Source organism: Uranotaenia lowii, chromosome 3, assembly GCF_029784155.1.
Source record: "Uranotaenia lowii strain MFRU-FL chromosome 3, ASM2978415v1, whole genome shotgun sequence".
In the NCBI taxonomy this organism is placed as follows: Eukaryota; Metazoa; Arthropoda; class Insecta; order Diptera; family Culicidae; genus Uranotaenia; species Uranotaenia lowii.
Window position 1 is genome coordinate 72475138 of NC_073693.1, and position 22540 is coordinate 72497677.

At 37.0% G+C, this 22540-nt stretch overlaps 1 protein-coding gene across 7 annotated transcripts in view; it reads left to right on the plus strand.

Annotated features, from left to right (window-relative positions):
- The window catches only part of LOC129755424 (cAMP-dependent protein kinase type II regulatory subunit), a 304331-nt gene that overhangs the window by 218519 nt on the left and 63272 nt on the right, over positions 1 to 22540 (plus strand). The window contains exon 1 of one of the 7 annotated variants that reach the window (XM_055751920.1): positions 11292 to 11498. The exons of 5 other annotated variants lie outside the window; for them this stretch is intronic. The gene's annotated coding sequence lies outside the window, so the exon portion shown is untranslated. Of the gene's footprint in view, positions 1 to 11291; positions 11499 to 22540 lie in introns of those variants that run through there. One more of the 7 variants, XM_055751919.1, reaches the window with a different exon arrangement.

A 22540-nucleotide genomic window follows, 5' to 3' on the forward strand; every position in this document is an offset into this window, starting at 1 on the left:
TTTTTAGATCATGTATCATCATCATTATCAAAATGTTATTCCTTCATTGAATGAAGTATAATAAACAAAATAAGAATAAGTTTGTTTATGTTTTTCAATTCTGAATTTTTGGTGTTCTTGAAACACAACCTATATTTTTTTCCCTAATCAAAAATTTACATTTTAATTTTTTTTTTCAAGTTCAAAACAATATAGCGGAATTTTTAAATCAAACCTTCATTTGAAAATGAAGAAAAGAAATGTTAATTAAGATGAATAATCATTTTCCTTACAATTAATCATGGTTTATTTTTTACTTCATCTGACTTTTATTTTAGAATTCATTTTTTTTTTTTCAAAATCTGTCTAGGGATAATTAATTTTTAATATTTAAACTAGACTGCTTAGAAATTATTTTGAAGCAAATTTTTAGTTCGAAATAAGAAACACCATTTTGAAAAATTCATCAATGACTTACCAAAAATTTCATTGCTATAAAATTTTCATTGTGATTTGTTTGAGAAGTTTTGATTAATTGTATCAGTAAAATTATGTTTTTTCGAGTTTCTGTTATAATAATTAGTAAGAAAATTATGTTAGAAATCCATTTCCTTATTAGCAATTTTGTTGCATACAAGCTTTCGTGCAATTTATTCCAATTTATTTGTTTTTCGCATTATTTTTAAACTCCCCTCCCCCCCACTCCCCCTCGCGATGTTCGAATTCCGTGTTACAAAAGAGGGATTTAAAATTTATTCCTGCATAAATTGATCCTATCAATTGAAAATCTAAGTTTAAAAGATCGACCCAAAATTGACCAATGCTAGTCCCATTGCACCCATGGACATGGCAATTTCGAAAAAAAAAACTGGCCATGTACCGCTTTTGTGGGATAGATGTCTAGCCTTTGTGACCTTTTTTTATCACCAGAGAAGCCACAAAGATTTCTAAAAATGTTGCTTTTAATATGTTTAGATTTAACTAATCTCGTTTATTCTTTCTTTTATTTCCAGGTAAGCGTTCGAGGACACTTTTGATCTTTTGGCAGCCAGCGTAAAATGTAAGTTCCACATTTTGTGTAAAGTTATAATAAGTCATACACATTTCTATCACAGATTTAAGAAAAGAGGTAGGCTTAATAGCGGCACCTTATCCAATCCAACGAGAAATTGTTAAAAAACTAATCTCAGATAGAAATTGTTAAAAAATTATGCGGCGTATTACTTGTTAAGGAAAACAGTTAATCGTAGGATAGATTGAGATTTTTATTTGCAATTATGCAAATTCAAATAATCTGAAATTTTCGATTGAAGTGCTGTCGAAGTGGGTCTAGATTAGAGATGTACCGAATATTCGATCGGCCGAATATCGCCGAAAAACCGTTAAGCCGAATATTCGACTCACCGAATAGTTAAGCTAATTATTCGGCCGAATAGGCCGAATAAAGCTTAGTTCTTTTAGAAACGGGACAGTTACGAGTGCGTGTATCTCGGAAACCATTTGTTTGATCTAAATACTTTCTATGAAGGAAATGAAGGTAATTTTATGATAATTCATGAAAAAATTTGAAAAAAAATATTTATCTTTTTTTGTAAGAAAAAAATGTACTTCATTCTTGGTACCTCCCATTGGCTGGCGCACACTTTTTTCATTTATGATATTGAACAGTTTTTCAAACTTATACTTCGTCTAATCTGAATTTTAGATTGCTACAACCTTCTCCTTCAATTTCTGCTACTTTTCGGTTCAACACTTCTCTTTTAAAAGATACTGAGGGCAATTTAGTGATAAAGCTGTTTTGAAATAAACATAACTTGATTATTTTTGAGCTACTTTAAAGCGTTTTTAATGCAAATTCTGCTGGCAAAATCTGACAATAACGAAGTGAAACCATCATGAGATTGAAGTTCAAGTATAATTGGTTAGTATAGATCGGAGTTTGTGAAGTGTACATACAAGATTACTCTTTTTAGGCTTTAAAAAACAGCGAAAACCAAAATTTTCGTTTTGAAAATTGTTGTTTTTTTTAGTACTTTTCACAGGCAGCAAAATGCTGTCAAAATTTTGAATGTCCGATTACTAGTTAACGAGCTATAAGCAAAAGAAAGTGTCCTATTTCTAAAAGAACTAAGCTTTAGGCCAAATATCTACTACAGACTTGTACATTTTCCAAATAGTTTTTAATAATTTATAAAATATCCAAAAGTAATGTTGAAAAAGCTACACAATCATTAAAGACTTATGATTTCAGCAAAACATCTAAGGTGTATCCGCGTATATTTCACTGTAGATCGTACAGGAAAATACTGAACGGTATCGCTTTATACTTTGATTTTAGTTTATTCCAGATTTTCTGGATATATTCAGGCTTGCCCATAAATCCAGTAAAAAAACCAGATAAGTGAAATCTGAACGGGATATCCAGATATTGTTTAATACTTCCCGAAATTTGCTCGGGTTTGTTCAGATTATTTGCTAAATCAAATAAAAAAAACTCAAATTCCTCTTTAAAGTTATTTAGACTTTGTGTTAAATTTTTCAAATATTTCAAAATATATGTACATAAATTTTGCCCTTTTTAATTTTGATTTTCTCAAAAATCGTTCTGGTTGCCTGACCGTCTGGATACGTGTGGTTGAAAGTATGGTATGCTTAAGGTTAAAGATAATCTATCTTTTCAACAACTTTTTTAAAGTTATCTTGCTCAAATTCGACCTTCATCTAATTCAATATTAGACAAGCAATTCCAAATAGCTTGGCACCTGTTTCGACTTGTTTTATCCCAGATTTCACAGGAACGCAATCGCTTTGGTGATAAACGCCTTCGAAGCGACTATCCATTTGATGTCTTTTCAGTTATTGATGACATTTTAAAAATCAGAAAGATCTCCACTTAAAAAATATCTTGTAATACATCATCCGATAATATGATCTGGTTGAAAATAATAAAAACATGAGAGGCATTAATATGGAAGAAATAGAAAGCATTGAAATAATCGTTTAAGGTTTTTTCATTGAATACTCTATAGAATATTCGACCGTATTCGTTTGGCCGAATAGTTGAAAAGGTCAATATTCGGTATTCGGCCGTTCGTCGAATACCACTATTCGGTACATCTCTAGTCTGGATTCTAAAATTGATTTAAATTCATCGAAGTTTGTATATGCTTAATTAAACAGCATCCTTAACTCGTTTCTCCCCTTTAATCTCGAACGTATTTTTCGGAGTTCCTATTAACCGACAACAACCCAAACATTCTATGACCTCCATTCGCCCAAAAATGTACTGTAGTCGTTCACTCTACGATATGTATAGCTGACCTTTTCGATTTATTTATGCGTATCATCATCTGTTTTACACAAAAACCACCCATCGGATCCCGCACCGGTTCACTCGTGTCGTTACCTCTTCATTATCAATTTTACAGCCTTTTTCCCTCAACATTTTTCCGAAAGAAAAGCCCTGTTGATATGGCTCACTGATCATACACACATCTCGCTGCTCGTCTGCTCTCAACTCAGCCATCTATTTCAGGGATTCCTCCCTCCGGCAATCGGGATTAACCCCCTTGCTGATATGCTACCATTTATGGTGCTTCTCTCTTCCCCCCATTGCTTTTCCAGTCCAATGCTGCGAGGAAGCACCTGGTAGAGGTAGATCTCTTGCAAATGTTGACAGGCATGTGCTACACACCGGATGACTGACTTTGGGACCCCCTTTGCATGTTGTCGTCGTCGTCGTCAATAGGAAACATCATCGATGCGAACCTTTCCGGAAGGTAGCACTCAATGATGGGGTGTATCGAAAATTGGTTTGTATCTCAATTACCTACCGTGTACTGAAGAAGCAATATTTTCGAGGATAACTGCTAGATACAATTTACTTCTGAAGTTCCAACTTTGATTGACAATTTCTCTTCCAAAGAGGAAAATGGATTACGTGTAAGTTGGCTTACGTATTCTGGAAATATGGAGTCAAAAGAACTTTATAATTTTGAATACTGAATTCAAAATACGTTCATATACCCTTTTCCAAGCGTACGTTTAAATTAGCTGTATACCTCATCAAATTTTGCTAAGGTAAACAGCCACTCTAGGGCACACAACTCTAGTCTGAATCTGTACCAAACTGTCATCTTCATCATGCTTTGAGCTTTTGTCCCATGTTCTGATCGAACGGATTTGTTCGATCGGTATTGGCTAGCTGGCTGGCTGGCTGGCATGGCACATAACCTTTTTTCTATGCTCGAATACATGCTCTATCTGCTTGCCCTGGCTCTCGCTTACTCCTTGCCCGCGTTTACATCGTCGTCCTTCCTCCCAATGATGGCCCGAGAGCTACTGCTGTCGATGACTGGGATGAACTCGATTTTTTCCTCTCTCTATATTAATTATATTCAAAAACACTTCACGTTGATGTGATTGAGGAGCACAGCACAGCGTACCATGTACGTACACAAACACAGCTCCGGCAAAGGTTGTGCTGCTTCATCTTTCGGAAACGGTGGTTCTCAAACTAAACGATGAATGCTTTTAACGTGATTTATACTGTTTGGTGCAAGAATCACTAATGAATGTGACAGCTTTAAGGAATATCCGCTCTGTTTGGTGAATATTCATTGGGAGCTTGAAGTTTCGGAAATTGATGTTTGAAAAGAATATAAACGAAGCGTGTATTTGACCGAGTAAAAACACTTTAAAGTTTATCACCGGTACTTTTTATACGGTTTTTTCTTATTGAGTTTTTTCGGTGAGTGAAACAACTTTGAACAACAAGAAACAAGAAAAAACTCAATAAGAAAAAATCGCTTTCTAATATTGTTTCTTCAAGATTTCTGTTTAAATAAAACTAGCTATACACTTGAAGGCGTTTGTTATAAAATTCTCGTTGAGCACTTTTAAAACTTTTAGTTGGCATTGTTGAATTGTATTTAAGATCTTCATATACCTTCGTGAATCTATTTCACAAGAAAGTTTCGAAATTTCTCAACATGTTCAACGTTCAATCGTCACAGATAGGTATTCCGGCATCCGAGTGTATACCTGTTCAGCTGACAACTGATTGAACATCCTTATAGATCAAACTATACTATAAAATCCATCTATCTATCGAAAAGATATGGGAGCTGAATCCAAAAGTTTCTTGCCGATATTGAGATTACTCTTTTTAACCCAAACCATACTCGAACCAGTCTAAATCGTTCCGTGCGCTACGTTCCTCCTGGGCACAATATCAATGTCCTTGGAAATGACCTGATGGGAACTCTTGAGCCGTACCAAATTTCGGTCAAAGACTTCCGCAAGCAACTCTCTGTATGAATTGATTAAACCAACACCGGGCCATTCTCCTCCAGCGTGCAGCCAGTCGGTCAGTCGTTCGTGATCCGAGGGCTCTCCGGTGCTGAATCCGAGCTTGCAAACTCCGGATAGGTCTGCACATTTGGCGACCCTGGCAGGTCATTTCCTGTTGACCTCGAAAAACGGGAAATTACGAAAGAAATTGAACCAAAAAAAGGTTAACAAAGGCGAGGACCACGTTCACGTTCAAAAAAATTTCATCATAATTGCTTGAAAACCAAGCATGTTATTAATTACCCAGTAAGAAAAAAAATGGTAAAATGAGTAAATTGAAATAATCTGAAATATCAAACGAGTCGTAATGACAGCTTGATCATGTTCACAATTTTAAGCGGGTTGAGAGGACAGTTTAAAATTGAAAGGCAAGTTGAGAGGACAGCTTGATCATATTGATAGAAATTTCAAGCCAGTTGAGATGACAGGTTAAAATTGAAAGGCGAGTTGAGAAGACAGCCTGATCATATTGATATAAATTTCGAGTGAGTTGAGATGACAGCTTGAAATTGAAAGGCGAGATTGGAGGACAGCCTGATCATATCGATAGAAATTTCAAGCAAGTTGAGAAGGCAGCTTGAAATCTAAATACGAATTGAGTGACAGCCTGATCGTACCGGAAGAAATTTCAAGCCAGTTGAGATGACAGCTTGAATTTGAAAAGCGAGTTTAGAGGACAGCCTGATCATATCGATAGAAATTTCAAGCGAGTTGAAAGGAGAGCTTGAAGTTGAAAGGCGAGTTGAGAGGCCAGCTTGATCGTACCGAATAAAATTTCAAGCGAGTTGAGAGGACAGCTTGAAATTGAAATGTGGGTTGAGAGGACAGACTGATCACATCGATAGATATTTCATGTGAGTTGAGAGGACAGCTTGTGAAAGGCGAATTAAGAGGACAGCCTGATCAAATCGAAAGAAATTTCAAGCCAGTTGAGATGACAGCTTGAAACTGAAAGGCAAGTTGAGAGGACTGCCTGATAATATCGATTGAAATTTCAAGCGAGTTGAGATGACAGCTTGAAGTTGAAAGGCGAGTTGAGAGGACAGCTTGATCGTACCGAAAAAAATTTCAAGCGAGTTGAGAGGACAGCTTGAAATTGAAAGGTGGGTTGAGAGGACAGACTGATCACATCGATAGATATTTCATGCGAGTTGAGAGGACAGCTTGTGAAAGGCGAATTAAGAAGACAGCCTGATCAAATCGAAAGGAATTTCAAGCCAGTTGAGATGACAGCTTGAAACTGAAAGGCAAGTTGAGAGGACTGCCTGATAATATCGATTGAAATTTCAAGCGAGTTGAGAGCTTGAAATTGAAAGGCGAGTTGAGAGGACAGCCTGATCATATCGATAGAAATTTCAAGCCAGTTGAGATGACAGCTTGAAATTGAAAGGCGAGTTTAGAGAACAGCCTGATCATATCGATAGAAATTTCAAGCTAGTTGAGAAGACAGCTTGAAATTGGAAGGCGAGTTGATAGGACAGCCTGATCATATCGATAGAAATTTCAATCGAGTTGAAAGGACAGCTTGAAATTGAAAGGTGAGTTTAGAGGACAGCCTGATCATATCGATAGAAATTTCAAGCGAGTTGAGAGGACAGCTTGAAATTGAAAGGCAAGTTGAGAGGACAGCTTGATCGTACCGAAAAAAATTTCAAGCGAGTTGAGAGGACAGCTTGAAGTTGAAAGGCGAGTTGAGAGAACAGACTGACCATATCGTTAGAAATTTCAATCGAGCCGAAGACAGCTTGAAATTGAAAGGCGAGTTGAGAGGACAGCCTGATTATATCGATAGAAATTTCAAGCCAGTTGAGAGGACAGCTTGAAATTGAAAGGCAAGTCGAGAGGATAGCCTGATCATATCGATAAACATTTCAAGCGAGTTGTGAGAACAGCTTGAAATTGAAAGGCGAGTTGAAAGGACAGCCTGATCATATCCATAGAAATTTCTAGCCAGTTGAGATGACATCTTGAAATTGGAAGGCGAGTTGAGAGAACAGTTTGATCATATCGATAAACATTTCAAGCGCGTTGAGAGGACAGCTTGAAATTGGAAGGCGAGTTGAGAGGACAGCCTTAACGAATCGATTAAAATTTCAAGCCAATTAAGATGAAAGCTTGAAATTGAAAGGCGAGTTGAGAGGACAGCCTGATCATATCGATAGAAATTTTAAGCGAGTTGAGAGGACAGCTTGAAATTGAAAGGCGAGTATAGAGGACAGACTAATCAATCATATCGATAGAAATTTCAATCGAGTTGAGAGAACAGCTTGAAGTTGAAAAGCGAGTTGAGAGGACAGACTTATCATATCGATAGCAATTTCATGAGAGTTGAGAGGACAGCTTAAAGTGAAATGCGAGTTTGAAGGACAGCCTGACCAAATCGATAGAAATTTCAAGCGAGTTGAGATGACAGCTTGAAATTGAAAGGCGAGTGGAGAGGACAGCTTGATCGTACCGAAAAAAATTTCAAGCGAGTTGAGAGGACAGCTTGAAATTGAAAGGCGAGTTTAGAGGACAGACTGACCATATCGTTAGAAACTTCAATCGAGCCGAGGACAGCTTGAAATTGAAAGGCGGGTTGAGAGGACAGTCTGATCATATCGATAGAAATTTCAAGCTATTTGAGAAGACAGCTTGAAATTGAAAGGCATGTTGAGAGGATAGCCTGATCATATCGATAAACATTTCAAGCGAGATGTGAATACAGTTTAAAATTGAAAGGTGAGTTGAGAGGACAGTCTGATCATATCGATAGAAATTTCAAGCCAGTTGAGATGACAGCTTGAAATTGAAAAGCGATTTGAGAAAACAGCCTGATCATATCGATAAACATTTCAAGCGCGTTGAGAGGACAGCTTGAAATTGAAAGGTGAGTTTAGATGACGGCCTGATCATATCGATAGAAATTTCAAGCGAGTTGAGCGGACAGCTTGAAATTGAAAGGCGAGTTGAGAGGACAGACTGATCATATCAATGGAAATTTGACGCGAGTTTTAAGAACAGCCTAAAATTTAAAAGCGAGTTGAGAGAACAGCCTGATCATATCTATAAAATTTTAAGCCAGTTGAGATGATTGCTTAAAATCGAAAGGCGATTTGAGAGGACAGCCTGATCATATCGATAAAAATTTCAAGCGAGTTTAGAGGACAGCTTGAAATTGAAAGGCAAATTGAAAAGACAGCCTGTTCATATCGATAAAAATTTCAAGCGAGTTGAGAGGACAGCTTAAAATTGAAAGGCGAGTTGAGAGGACAGCTTCAATATCTTATCGAATTGATAATCATGTGGGTTGGGAAAGCAGCTCGAGGCAAGATAAAAATTCAAAGCAAGTCGAGAAGAGAGTTCGAAATTTCAAAAAAAAAAAGGGACAAGCTTGAATGTCTCATCAAATTGAATACCAATATAAAGCTTCGTTCTTTTAGAAATGTGGCACTTTCTTTTGCTAATTGCTTGTTTACTAGTAATCGGACGTTCAAAACTTCTATAGCATTTTGCTGCCTGTAAAAAGTACTATTCGAACTATTTTTTTTCCTAATTTTAAATTAACGCGATTTTGAGATATTCATGGTGCAAGAAAAAAATTTAAAAAAAATTTTGCACAGTTTCCTTCAAAATCCATCATTATCAAATTGATAGCTGATAAAACCGTTGATTATTCAAAGAATTACTGCGTTTTACAGGTGGAAAGGTATGCAAACACTGTCAAAAATGTCCACAAAGTTCAAATCAAGCATTGGAGTGAACCACATGATCGGAAACTACGGTTAAGGATCATAAGGGAAGTCAAGGCTCACACCAGCATTTTTAATTTTGAAAAAGCGGAAAACTAAGTGTAGATTTTTTTCCTTCGATAAGCTGAAAGTGTTGCCTAGTGACGAGTCATTCAAACCTAACCTGGAACAACAATTTTTTGCTAGTTCAGGAGCTCGTAAGCTGTATTACCGGTACCGAGGCTATAAGACAGATGATTTCTGATGGAAGAAAAAACTTATGAAAAACCCTATTTCAAACAAATTAAGCATTTGAATCCTATAACCTGTGGCAAGGTCGCTAGCATATTAAAGTATGTATTTGCTGTTTGTTTTGATAAAAAATATAATGATTTGCCAATATTCTGCTTCTGTGGAGATTAAAAAACAATTTTCAAAACGAAAACTTTGGTTTTCGCTGGTTTTCAAAGCCTAAAAAGCAATCTACGATCTATACCAACCGATTTTACTTTAAATTCAATCTTATGATGGTTTTACTTCGTTATTGTCAGATTTTGCAAGCAGAAATCCCATTAAAGACGTTTTAAAGTGGCACAAGATTAATCAAGTTTTGGCAATTTCGAAACAGCCGTATCCACTAAATAAGCCTCAGTTTCTTTTAAAAGAGAAGTATTGGACCGAAAAGTAGCAGAAATTGAAGAAAAAGATGTAGCCATCTAAAATACAGATTTGAAAAACTATAAGTTTGAAACTCTGATGAATATCATGGCTGAAAAAAGTGTGCGCAGGCCGGAGGTACCAAGAATAAAGTAGTATTTTTTCTTACAAAAAAACGATATATATTTTTTTTCAATTTTTTTCATGAATTAACATAAGACTACCTTCATTTCCTTCATAGGAAGTATTTAGATTAAACAAATGGTTTTTAAGATACACGCATTCGTATCTGTCCCATTTATAAAAGAACTAAGCTTTATTAGTTTTATCCCCTCTGAAAATATTCCGGAAATGTCCGTACTGCCACTTTCAGTACTTAGTTTGTAATTCTATCTGGACATGAGGTCTTATTCACGGAAAGTTTCTTAGCGATAGCCGCAAGTTCCTCGTTTGTTATTTCTTCGATGTTGTAGACTACCACGTCGGGGTTACTTGCTACTGTATCGGGCCATGCTGTCGGAAAAGATGCGCAATGATCTCCGGCAAATTGTCAGGTCACTTTTCGGACAGAGACTTAGGCCCAACGAATCTCTCCAGTGCAACGTTCTAGCCTTGACCTCAAGGGTAGTCATCTATGCTCTAACACAGTACTCTGTAACAGTTCTCCTTGCTGGTTCTAAATAAAAGTTCGCTTGAGTGTTATGCCTAGATTTCAGGTAGCTGGCATGAACCTCTGCAATTTTTGAGGTCGACCAATAGTCGTCACTCAAGTATATATACTCTGAGCATGGTCATGACTCATGTCGCACACCGCTACCATCATATCCGTGAGCTCCTCAGCGATCCTGCTGCATGTTTAAAGCTTCAACGCAAACCTCCTGATAAAACATTTTGGTATTCCATCTCCGCTTTTGGACAGGCGGTTACCTTAAAACTACAGGATTCCGACATCCTTCACTTTAGAGGCCCTTCCTGTCAATTTGTGAGTGAGTTCATCCAACATTGTGTTGAACTCCCCGATTGTCCATCTTGGTGAAGTGTAGTCGCTGCAGAAAATAATTCCGGTAATTTCTGCCATCACAAATCCGTCCCTAGAATCTATCACTATCTCCTGAATGAGATAACGCCTCGTAACGTAGACAACAGCCAGAACTGTCCGCTGTCCATTTACCATTTATAGACGGAATTCTATGTAAAGTTGCCTTCTGTCGGAACAAGAAACAGTTGTGAACCCAAGGTTTAGATGTCTGTTTTCGAACCGTAATAGTGTATTATAGTAGTCCTGGCTAAATTTAAGAACGTTTAAACCGACTGCCCAAAATCCAAAATACTCATCAGAGGTTTGCGCACCACTGCCTCAATCCTAAAACACGGACTCCAATAACCCTCTAGAAGGGTGACGAAAACCGAAACGGGGGGAAAACGGAAAAGCGGCAAAAGGTGACTGGGACAGATTTATCCGGCACCTGAGCAATTCCTTCAGCCTTGCTGGCAAGCAACCGAGCAACATGCAACACATCCCGAGCCGGACCGGGGGACCCACTCCGTGTCGCCCGTGTTAGTTAATCTTGTTTTCATCAGTCTTCAGACGGAACGGGTCGCGATCGGTCGGACCCTCGGCGCGCGGAACTCCGGCTCGGTATCCTCGAAACCAGCTCCAGTATTTTGATAGTAGAACACAGAAGCAAAAACAAACACTTTTTCATACAACAACCGAATTGCGTCCAAAATGTCCACCCCCACAGCATCGCGTGCCGAGGCATGAATCACCAATGACGTCCGTTTACCGTTTATTGGTGGGTTAGTTCGTGGTTCTTGTTTCCAGTGACCGATTCGTGATGTTTTTTTCGGGCAATTGTTTTGATTGGATAGTTTGTTGACCAGTTGAATTGATTTTTTCAATTTTCCTACGTTTCGATCAAAATTACATATCTTTTTCAAGGGAATGATATGAACGTTTAGAAAATATTTATCAATAGCATGTATATTATTGTGACTCAAATCAGTGATAAAAATCATAAGAGTATTTGAAAAACAAATTTCTAGTGCAAAAGGTCGTTTAGTGTTTTTTCCATCGTCTCATCACTATATGAGCATCAGCCGGTCGGTCGATGGTGCCACTGAAAAAAGTGCATTAAGGTTCGCGACGCCCCCTGGACAAGAATTGTAGGCGAAAATGCTTTCAGTGTGCTGTTTTTAGTTGTTGTTTTGTTTCTATAACTTTTCCAACCTAATGAACTCTCCGGGCACAGTACCTTCCAGTAATGGGGGCGCGCGCGCGTTTGGAACGGGACCTGCTATTAAATTTCAGAGCCCTCCTCCCTTGGCCAAAAAAAGTGTAACGTGCATTGTGCTTGGGAATGGTGATGGTAACCGAAGCTCTCGTCCGTTCGGGAGAGAATCGTGTCGTAGGCGTATGAAAAACCTATTTTCGATGTTTTTGTTCTGCAAATTGCGTACATTTGGACAGGCATTGTTCTTCTTCTGTGAGCCTGTGAGGTACAGATATGCAATACCAAATAGGTGCCGTTCCAGATGAATGAACAAGTTTGACAGTAAAGTGTTGGTCTTCAAAGACATACAGTAGACGGCACAAAAATCATAAAACTACAAATTATGACGATGAATATATTGAAAAGTTGTGTTAGTAGAACAACAAATTAAATTATTTGGATTTTAAAGATAAATTAACCTCCGCTTAAAAGATTTATAATTTTTTTATTTCGACCTACCGATGAAGTATTAAGTGTTAAAAGTTTATAAAGATGAACAGAAAAGTTAGAAGTGATTTTTTATGGGTTTAACAAGTAATTTTCGTTAAAGAATGGTAAAAAACAGCAAATTGAGCGACTTGTTATGATTCTTTACACAGAGTTTAAATTCAAGCTATTGCGTTTTAATGGCAATCAACCAACAAGTTCGTAGAAATTGAGAAATAAATATTTCAAGCAGAGCTCAAAACTGGTGAAATGCTAGTGTGAATGTGAAATTATTCTTCAATCACAGTATACATTTTACTTTGAACCGAAAATCTACCGATTATGCACAAAGCAATCTCTGACTGACAGTCGAACAAAAGTCACTTCATTTTAAAATTCGTGACTGTGATCTTCCTACAAACCTCAGTCATGAAAATGCTGACATCAGTGAAGATAGATATTTGGAAGGAGTTCGATGTTTTTAAAAGCATTGTCTGCAATAAATTTTTGAGTATTTCCTACAGGTTGCATACAACCTTCTATCAGTGTCTGGCACAAAACCGTTAGTCCACTAGCTTTTGGTTAACGAATTAATTTAAGACTAATTTTTAATGTTGGAAAACCGTATTTAAAAGAAATCGACCGAAGGGAAACAATATTATTGATGAAAAACTGGTTTTTCATGTTTCTCCCGAACAAAATATCTCAAAATCTCATACAAACTTAAGGCTCGTTGAGCGCCCTCTTTTCGTGTTCCGATCTGGCCTAAATTTGGCATAAAATCTTGTACTAGACCGAGGATCAATTTAAGCCTGCAGCGCAAAACATTTCACAGGTTTTAAATTTCTAATACAAATTTGGAACAGTCTACTGGACTTATTTAACTTTTAAGACACGCATGCGCGTAAGAATACCCTCGTTAGGTTTTTCGAAGACCGATCGTTCAAGTTCCGCTCCCTTATTAAAACTTCGACTAATCTTATCGAAGTGTATTGTCTGCCAAAGGCATTCGCCTGTTTTTTTTTCAGGTATTCCAGGTTCCCAGATCTTTGGGGCTCCTTCGAGTGACTTCTCCGTTAATCCTATCTACGACAAATATACCTCATCTTAAACATTAGAAGCTGCATACAGTTTTACAACCATTCCAACGTTCGATCCAGTCATAGAAAAACCTCTAATACGGATTTTCGGTACCAGTACCAGTACCACCCTTAGTTCTTCCTCTGTTGTCGTCTCGTTCAGGATTTTTATCCAAGGCGATCATTTTTTTGCTGAGGACACGTACCTCTACCTTTTTGCTGAAGACTTAAATTCCTTAAGCCTTGAAGGCGTCGCAAGTAGTTACTGAACTATGCTTTAACACGTTCGTCGCCAAAATTGGGTGACGCAAAATACGTCTAAACTTGAAAAGTCAAAACACCAATTTGGATAAAAACCTGTCGATTAGGCGGCACAGGTTTTCGTAACAGGGAAGTCGGAACGGATCCTGCCAGCTCAGGTTCCGAAGAGAAACGCAAAAAACGCCTCTGGATGGCCTCGATACTTTCCGAGCCATTTTGGTAGTAGGGACACCATACAGCCGGGGCATATTCGAGGGACGATCGAACCAAACTACAGTAAGACTCTTGAGACAATAAATATCCTTTAAAATCTTTTGCCATACGGAATAGAAGACCCAGGCATCTGGAAGCTTTATCAACGATGTAGTTTGTGTGGATCTTGAAATTCAGCCGTTTGTCCAGGATAACACCAAGGCCTTTTACACGCTCAACTCGTACAACTGCCTCATGTCCAAGAAAATGATCAGCCGATAGCAGGAGTTACTTGCGTGAAAACAAAATTACCGTGCATTTGTTGCGATTCAAGAAAAGGCAATTGACATCACACCAGGCGGCGAATATGTTAAACTGGCTCTGCAAGACGTTCACACCTTCGGGGCTGGTGATGGGTTGAAATAATTTCAAGTCGTCGACATACGCCAGTTTTGGTCAATCGAGAAGCAACAGCACATCGTTGAAGTAGATCAGGAATATTATGGATCCTAAAGGCTCCCTTGAGGTACTCCAGAAGAGGCAGGTAATTGATTGGAAAATGATTCACCTGTTCGTACAATAAGTTTCTGTCCTACCTGGTAGCTATGGAACTATTCCAGTAAAAAGCCGCAAATATGATACGATTTGTGGTTTACCTTGTTGAAAGCCGCGTACAGGTCGGAGTAGAAGAAGTCGGTTTGAGATCTACTGACAAAGCTGTCTTGCACGGAAGATGCAACAAGTTTGTTGTCGTAGAGCGCCTAAGCATGAATCCATGTTGTTCGTTAGAGCAATGAAATTTGCAATACGAGAGAAATGTATCTAAGAAAACCAGCTCATACAGTTTGGCAATCGCACATAATGCAAAAATACCGCGAGAATTGTTTACTTTTTTCCCGGCACCTTTTTTTGTAGACCGGAAACATCCCGAATATTTAGCAAAACATCATGAAAAAACCATGAATTTCAATTAATTGTTTTTTCATTGAATTTCATTGAATGTTCATTGTTTCAAGGAAGATAAAATTCTATGTAAATTCGTGATCTCAAAATAAAATGTCCGTGTTCATTTCTTGTTAACATTTATTTTTCTATCAACATTTTATTATTATTGAAAAAACTCATTTAAGAATTACTTGATGAAAAACTTTATTGGGATGCTGTCATATTTTCGTTTTGCACCAGCTGGGTTGGCCTTAGACTTTACGGGATACCGGCTTTCCAATTTGTCAAGGCATTTAGTCGCTAGAAATGATAAATAAAAAGATTAATAATGTTTTTTTTCCTTTCAAGCTCCGATAGAACCTACCTTTGCGCTCATCTTGATGAATATTTTTCACTAAAGCTTCCTGATTTTTTTTTCTGACGATAGAATTTTTTTGAGAACAAAAACCAAGTGTCTCGACCGGCTTCGACTGTCATTGTCCTACACAATAAAATGTAAGTGCATAAATTTTTGAAATTTTTAAACTGGGGTGATGTGATTACGATGAATAACATGGTCATACTCAAAATCACTGGAAAATGAATGTGATACCATGGTTTTGGCTATTCGGGATGTAAGCCTTTTTCCAAATGGAAGGGAACGTGGATTCCGAGAGCGATGCTTGGAAGATTCGTTTTATAGGAGTCAGCATATGTGGTATATATTGCTTCAGGAAAGTCGTTGGTATGCCATCCGGACCTGCAGAAAGACTGGATTTCAGCTTTAGCAGTCGCCTTCACGATGGCATCGTCATCGATTACGATGTGACGTGGGACGTTACCAGCCACAATAGTCAACTGGTTCGGAGATATTGAACCAGAATCAAAAGTACTACGGAATTTGTCAGCGAAGAGGTTACAAATATCATGGTCTGAAGTAGCCGACTTGTCTTCCGAAAACATGTAGGACGGTAAGCCGGATTCTTTCCGTTGTTGGTCCTTGATGTACTGCCAAAACGATTTGGGTCTAGTTTTAAAACCAGGCCGTATCCGGATGAGGTAGCCCCAGTAACAGCGCATGAGCATGAGATGGCTAGCCGATATTCGTTGACACAGGAGTTGATACACCATTAAAGTGGTACATCGTTTTTGAAATCCTAGAGGAGCTAAAATTTGAATAAAAGCAAGAATGATTAATCCCATGGATGTATGGGAAGTGAGGGGCTTAACAAAGCGTTATCCGAATCTTTCAATTGGAGAAGAGGTAAAGCTGGTCAATTTTTCTGTCTGTTTCGTTCAACAAACGAAAAACAGACCAAACGTCGTGTCTTCATGAAAAAAAAAAAGTCCACCGATAAAATAAACAAAATACGGTAGTTAAATCGTGCGCAAAATGGTAGTCCTGTTAGCGGGGTGAGTTTTTGAAAAATTTCGAAAAGGAAATCGGTAGGAAATTGTTTTTAGCGGGCACCTGGCGGATTTCTTGTCAGAAATTGTTCATTGAAAAGCCTCGCTCAAACATCCCGGGGAAGAACGAGAAGAAAATTTAAAAAAAAATTACCTAGTTCTTAATTTGGCTGTCGATCTGTAGAAGATGCAAATCGATGTGGTACATAATGATTAGCAAAATTAACGTCTAAATATAACAAAAAATACCTATAAAAGCGACCGTTTTCCTTCCATGGTGTTTTCAAAGGTTTCTTAAAGTTAATACTCTCTTTCGGTATGATCTGGATTCCTGCCATTAAGCGAAAACTATGATGGAGTGTTAAAAAGTTAATAATGTTGTTTTCTCGCAGAAAGTGGACAATCTGCTGAACATGTAATAGCATCGATAAAATATAAAAATTTGAGTTATTTTGAAGGTCGCATTCCAAAAAAATGAAGAACGTCAACAAAAATAGCCTTGATTTATAAAAACGGTAGTGCCTAAACATTAAAGTGAATGAACTTATTCATTAGACGCTATATCAAAAACTACTTGACAGATCGCCACAAAATTTTGCACATGTGAACATTACATTACTAGGTATTTCATCAATTTCCATCAATGCATCCAAAAGTTATTCACAAATGAAAGTGTTGCATTTTTTCGAATACAGTCCTTAGATGTAAATTTATTCTTGAACTCTTGAAGAGATAACAACTCTTCTATAGGAATCTATTTGATTTTTTCAAACACGTGGAATTATGTTTTAAACAACTGCACGAAGTTTCGATTTAAAGGGAATTTATAAAGATAATTTGCTAAATTGAGCTCTTGATTTAGCTTCTGAATAAATTTTAATTTGTTCTAGAGAATCTTCGTGAGTAAGGCCTTCCTAACCTTTTTAAGTGTACAAGGTATACACAGTACTTGTCACTTTTCTTAAATCTGAAGTTCTATAGCTGTAATGCAGTGCAAACCTACATCTTTAGTTGAACCTTTAGTTAATTTTTTACTTCGAACTTCAACGTCGCATTGAATTTTAATCTGAAATTTACATCGCTGCTTTCCGCTCTTCGAATTTCAGAGTTCTTAATGGTAGATATAGGCATTTCTTTCGCTTCACAAAAGTTGCTTTCGAAAGTATTCAACTTTCCTCATTTGGACCCCGGCACCATATAAATCACCGGAGCAAGTTTGCGGTAACAGCACCGAAAATAAAAATCAATTTTCTCAAAACCACCAATGAACCCCATCACCGGCCAAAGAACAGTCATCGAGTTGTGTTTTTTTTTTCCTGCGTTATTTGCATCGGTAATTTGGCCAACCCGCACCATAACCATAATTTTCATTTTTAAGCGGTTACGTGTGGGATTTTGAAGAGAATTAAAAATTCACTACTAATTGTGTTTGAATGCGGTGCAGCCACATCGGTCGATTCGGAGGAACATGGGGTTTGTTTAAAATGTTTCCTTGATTGTAAAATTTGAAGTTTTTGGATAAAAAGCAAATTATTGGGGTAAGAAAATTGATAACTTCAATTTGAAAGGGTGTCCTTCGTTCGGTTTTCGAACAGATTTAAAGTGCACTCACCCTGATTTGAACTTAAAATGCCAGACAAATGAAATTGGGAGCCAACACTTATTTAGCACGCAATGAATACATTACGTATTCACCTCGACTTCTTTTAACAAGTGTAGGCGTTCGATTTATGGGACTTTCATAGTTTGCATCGCAGTGCTGACAGACAGCACTGAATATTTTATCACATTTTATTCTGGTGGCAAACCCGTTGACAGGTCCACTGATTGGAACCACAAATCAGCCCGAGATTGATTACTGGGGGCCACTATATTTGGAGCACAATTACAAACAGTTTCTTTAGGCTTTGCTGTTGAATTTCAATTGAAAGATGCACGCTTGCGTTATTGAATCAGGAAAAAAATGTTCAGATATGTTCACTAGGGTGTCCCAAAATTGCATAATGTATGGGAATCTGGGGGCTCACTCTCCAAATGGTAGATTAGGATGTGGGGAACAAACTTTTATATGGGGCCGACTAAAAAACCATGTCTAGAGGTTCCGCAAACGCGATCTTTGAAAAAAGTCCACTTTCAACAGATTTGATTTTAAATAAATTCTGGGTCCAGAAATTTTCACAAAACTTATATATTTTATATATTTTTTTAATTTTGTTTGGATTGAATTCTTCACGTAAAAAATGAAAAATGAATCAAACTTGTATCAACATTTTAAATAAGCAAGCAATTTTCAAGAAAAAAATTTTTTTCTCATAGCTTTGATTGGTCCAAACAGAGTCAAGAAAAATAAACATGTATACTAATATCCAACAAGTTCCGGTAGCCTAGTTGGCGAAACAGACTTCTTGTTAAATGAGATACAGTACCGTTCATAATTGTATAGAACTTGAAAGCACGCGCACTGTCACTTCGACTTTGAACTTCCATAACTTTTTACTATGATGATATTTTTTGACCAAATTTTCTGCATTAGATAGATCAACTATCACACTATCATAACACAAAATTTGAGCTTTCTGAAGTTTGTGTGGTCAGAGATACAGTAATTCTACGAAAATCGGACTTTTTGGACTTATACTATTCAAACTACAATATCTCAGAAACTTCGCTACATTTTTTATTAAAATTTTACAGAGTGATTGAGTGAATTTTGTGTTATGATAGTGTGATAGTTGATCTAACTAACGCAGAAAATTTGATCAAAAAATATCATCAGAGTGAACAGTTATGGAAGTTCAAAGTCGAAGTGACAGTTCGCGTGCTTTCAGTTTCTATACAATTATGAACGGTACTGTATGTTCAAGTTCGGTTCTCTTTATCCGTTAGCATTTTTTTCTTGATTTCGAATGTTTTTATGTAGTAAAATAATATAGAATAAAGAAAAAAACAATTATGGCTCCTTTAAGCTACTGGCTAGCGAATTTGAAAATCCAAAAGTATATATCGTTGAAATGAAAATTAAATAAAAAATAAGCTTTGATGAAGTTTCTTTCCCGGCATCTCCTGGCCAATTTTTCTATTCATACTCTCTTTAAAAAAACCAAAATTTTACTTTCCACACTAACCACTTCGGGGGTTGCAATGTTTACCTATCGCCACTTGAAATTAATTGTCTCTCTTACGACGGTATTGATTTTTCTTTTGTCATAGCTCTTGAAGATTTTCCACAAGGCAGCACGGAACTATGATACATGTCCCTGTAAGCCAGCCCATCCCCTCAAACTCCTCGGCAAGACTCTTTTCCTCAAGAGAGACAAAAGCTTGAGTAGCTGATGCTAAGAAGCAGCACAAAAAAAAACGAGATGCAACCAGTATTATTCCTCGCCCCCCCACAAGACACAAAGGAGTTAACCATTTGGAAAAATGGCGAGAAAATGGTCCATCCTTTTATGGTGAGCTATAAAAATATCATACCTTCCTACCGAGCCAAGCCGAGGAAAGATGAAACGAACTACGGGCACCAGAACAGGACATGTGCGTACAGTAGGATGCATCGAGTAAATTTTTTGTTAGCTTAATTTTTCCAGTATTTATTACTTGTAGGAAAGATTGAACTGAGAAATTGGGCAGTCAAATTATAAATTAAAAAATTGAAATAAATGAAAATTTAAAAGGCAGCCATTCTGTTTTTGTTAAGATTACAGCCGAATCATTTTTCTCAGGTGATGGACTACCCTAGAGAACCCCTACCGAAGGATGGGCCCGATGATGGTCGTTCAGTGTGTTTGGAAATGTGGTTATGTCATATCCTACTTTATGAGTTCAGTACATTGTGTATTTATGGCAACCAATCATCAACCATCTTTTTGTACACAGAATAAGAACATATGTAGGTCCTGCTTTTAACTATCGGTGACTTCTTAAGAAATAAACGGTTCCCGTTATTAGAACTTTGAGGACTAGATTACACAATGTTACGAGACTTTTCGTGGTTGAGCCAGTTTTAATTGCCAGTAACAATCTTGTTATCGATATAATTATGTTTGTATTCGGTTTTAATTACCTCTAGTCCGACTCCTGATAGTAGGGAAAAATTATCCGAAATACAAAAATCTATAAAAGTTGTTCATTGTAAAACTTTTCAACTCAACTCAAACACCCTAGCTTAAAAGAAACTAAAAACAAACCACAGTTAACTATTTTTACCATCGCTACTGTACGTGATCCATGTACCAATACCGGTAAGGACCGGCGGCTTCCATCGTAAATATTAAATATGAGTAATCAACCAACCAACCGGTGCCGTCTGGACTGATAAGCGTCTTGAAGTGTCGTAGAATTGCACTTCTTGACTAATTGTAAATAATATTTACGGAGGCAATAACATAGCTAAGCCGTAGGGAAGTATTTTACCTGTGTCTTAATGTGTTTTTTTTTTCTTCCGGAGGTCAATTTAAATATGGGCATGTAGAATACAAATATATCATTCTAATCACTATTCACAAATTTAAATAAACTGGGCTTGTGACATAGCTCAGTTGGCAAGTCAGTTGCTTTCTGAGCCGATGTCCAGTTCGAGCCCAAGAGGAAACATCGAACACAGTTGTACCGGATAAGTTTTTCAATAACGATCCGCCAACTGCAACGTTGATAAAGTCGCGAATGCCATAAAGATGGTAAAACGACTATAATCGAAACAAAAAAAAAAGTTTTAATGTTGCTCCTGCTACGAGCTAAAAGACACACAGATTCAAAAATCACACAGTAAAGTCTACCAAACCGAATAAATGAGAATCTTTCTCACAATAGAAGGCACTTAATAAACGATTTTAGATAAAAAGAGCTCTGGATAACATTAATAAATTTTAAACTATTTTGCTATGAATCCGCTAGAAGAATACTGAATTCACTTGTTTTCTAGAGAAATTCTACTTTTTGGGTTCAGCTTTAAAATATTTTATCTAGCTTAACTTTTTATCCTATCCAGAGCTTTTCCAAAATTTCAAACATGCTAGCTTTACTAGTCACTCTGCAAAATTTCAACCATTCCATTGTACCATTTCATAGACATTGCAGTCGAATTTGCAGTCAACTTTAAATGCCTTTGTATCTTTCACATGTTTGCAGCTAATGAACTGATTCACACCAAAAAGGTGTGTGTTTTTTCCATTTACTGAGGATAGATTTGATTTGTCTCATGGTAAAATAAGTGTAATTTTGAATGATCTATAAATTTTTTTTTTGATATTCAATTCCTGATGAGAATAAACCTTAAAAATGTGTGTGCACTTGTAGAAATTTTTAGCACTGTTACAGTAGACTGAATCGATTTGAAGTCATTTTTGAATTTCTCAAACCCTGGGGTCTCAAAAGCTTCGTTTTGGTCCAAAACTCATCCATGATTTTTTGCAGAATTTTTAAGTAACGTTTACATGAGTAAATTTGAACTTTTAGGTTTGTATGGGAAAGTTGAATATTTTGTACTGAAAAATCAACATCATTTTTGTTCCTTCTGTGGAACCGAGCCTGCTAATGGTTTTTGTTCCAATTTAAAATTCCTTCAAAGAAATTTTCCGCTGAACAACTTTGTCCAAGACCGTAAATTCGTATCTTATGAGACAAAAAAGTTATTAGCTGTTTAACAGGGGTATATCTTTCGGCATAGATAAACAATAAATTCAATTGACACCACTGATTGTGCCCCGCGAAGTATTGCATGAAAAGTAGTCATGCAATACCTCGCAAGGCACCCAGCAGTGGTGTCTATTGAATTTATTGTTTATCAATGCCAAAAGACATACCTCTGTTGAACAGCTTATAACTTTTTTGTCTAATAAGATACGAATTTACGGTCTTGGACAAAGTTGTTCAGCGGAAAATTTGCTTTGAAGAATTTATGATTTGGCACAAAAACCATTAGCAGGCACGGTTGCACAGAAGAAACAAAAATGATGTAGGTTTTTCAGTACAAAATATTCAACTTTCTCATACAAACCCAAAAGTCCAAATTTACTCATGTAAACGTTACTTAAAAATTCTGCAAAAAATCATGGATGAGTTTTGGCCAAAACGAAGCTTTTGAGACCCCAGGGTTTGAGAAATTCAAAAATGACTTCAAATCGACTCAGTCTACTGTTACAGCCTACAGTAGGCGATGCGTAGTTTCAGAGATATTGCAGTTTTAGTTGAAAAATTCCAAAAAGTCCGATTTTCGTAGAATTACTGTATCTCAGATCAAGCATATTTTCGGAAGCTCAAATTTTGTGAAATATTAGTGTGA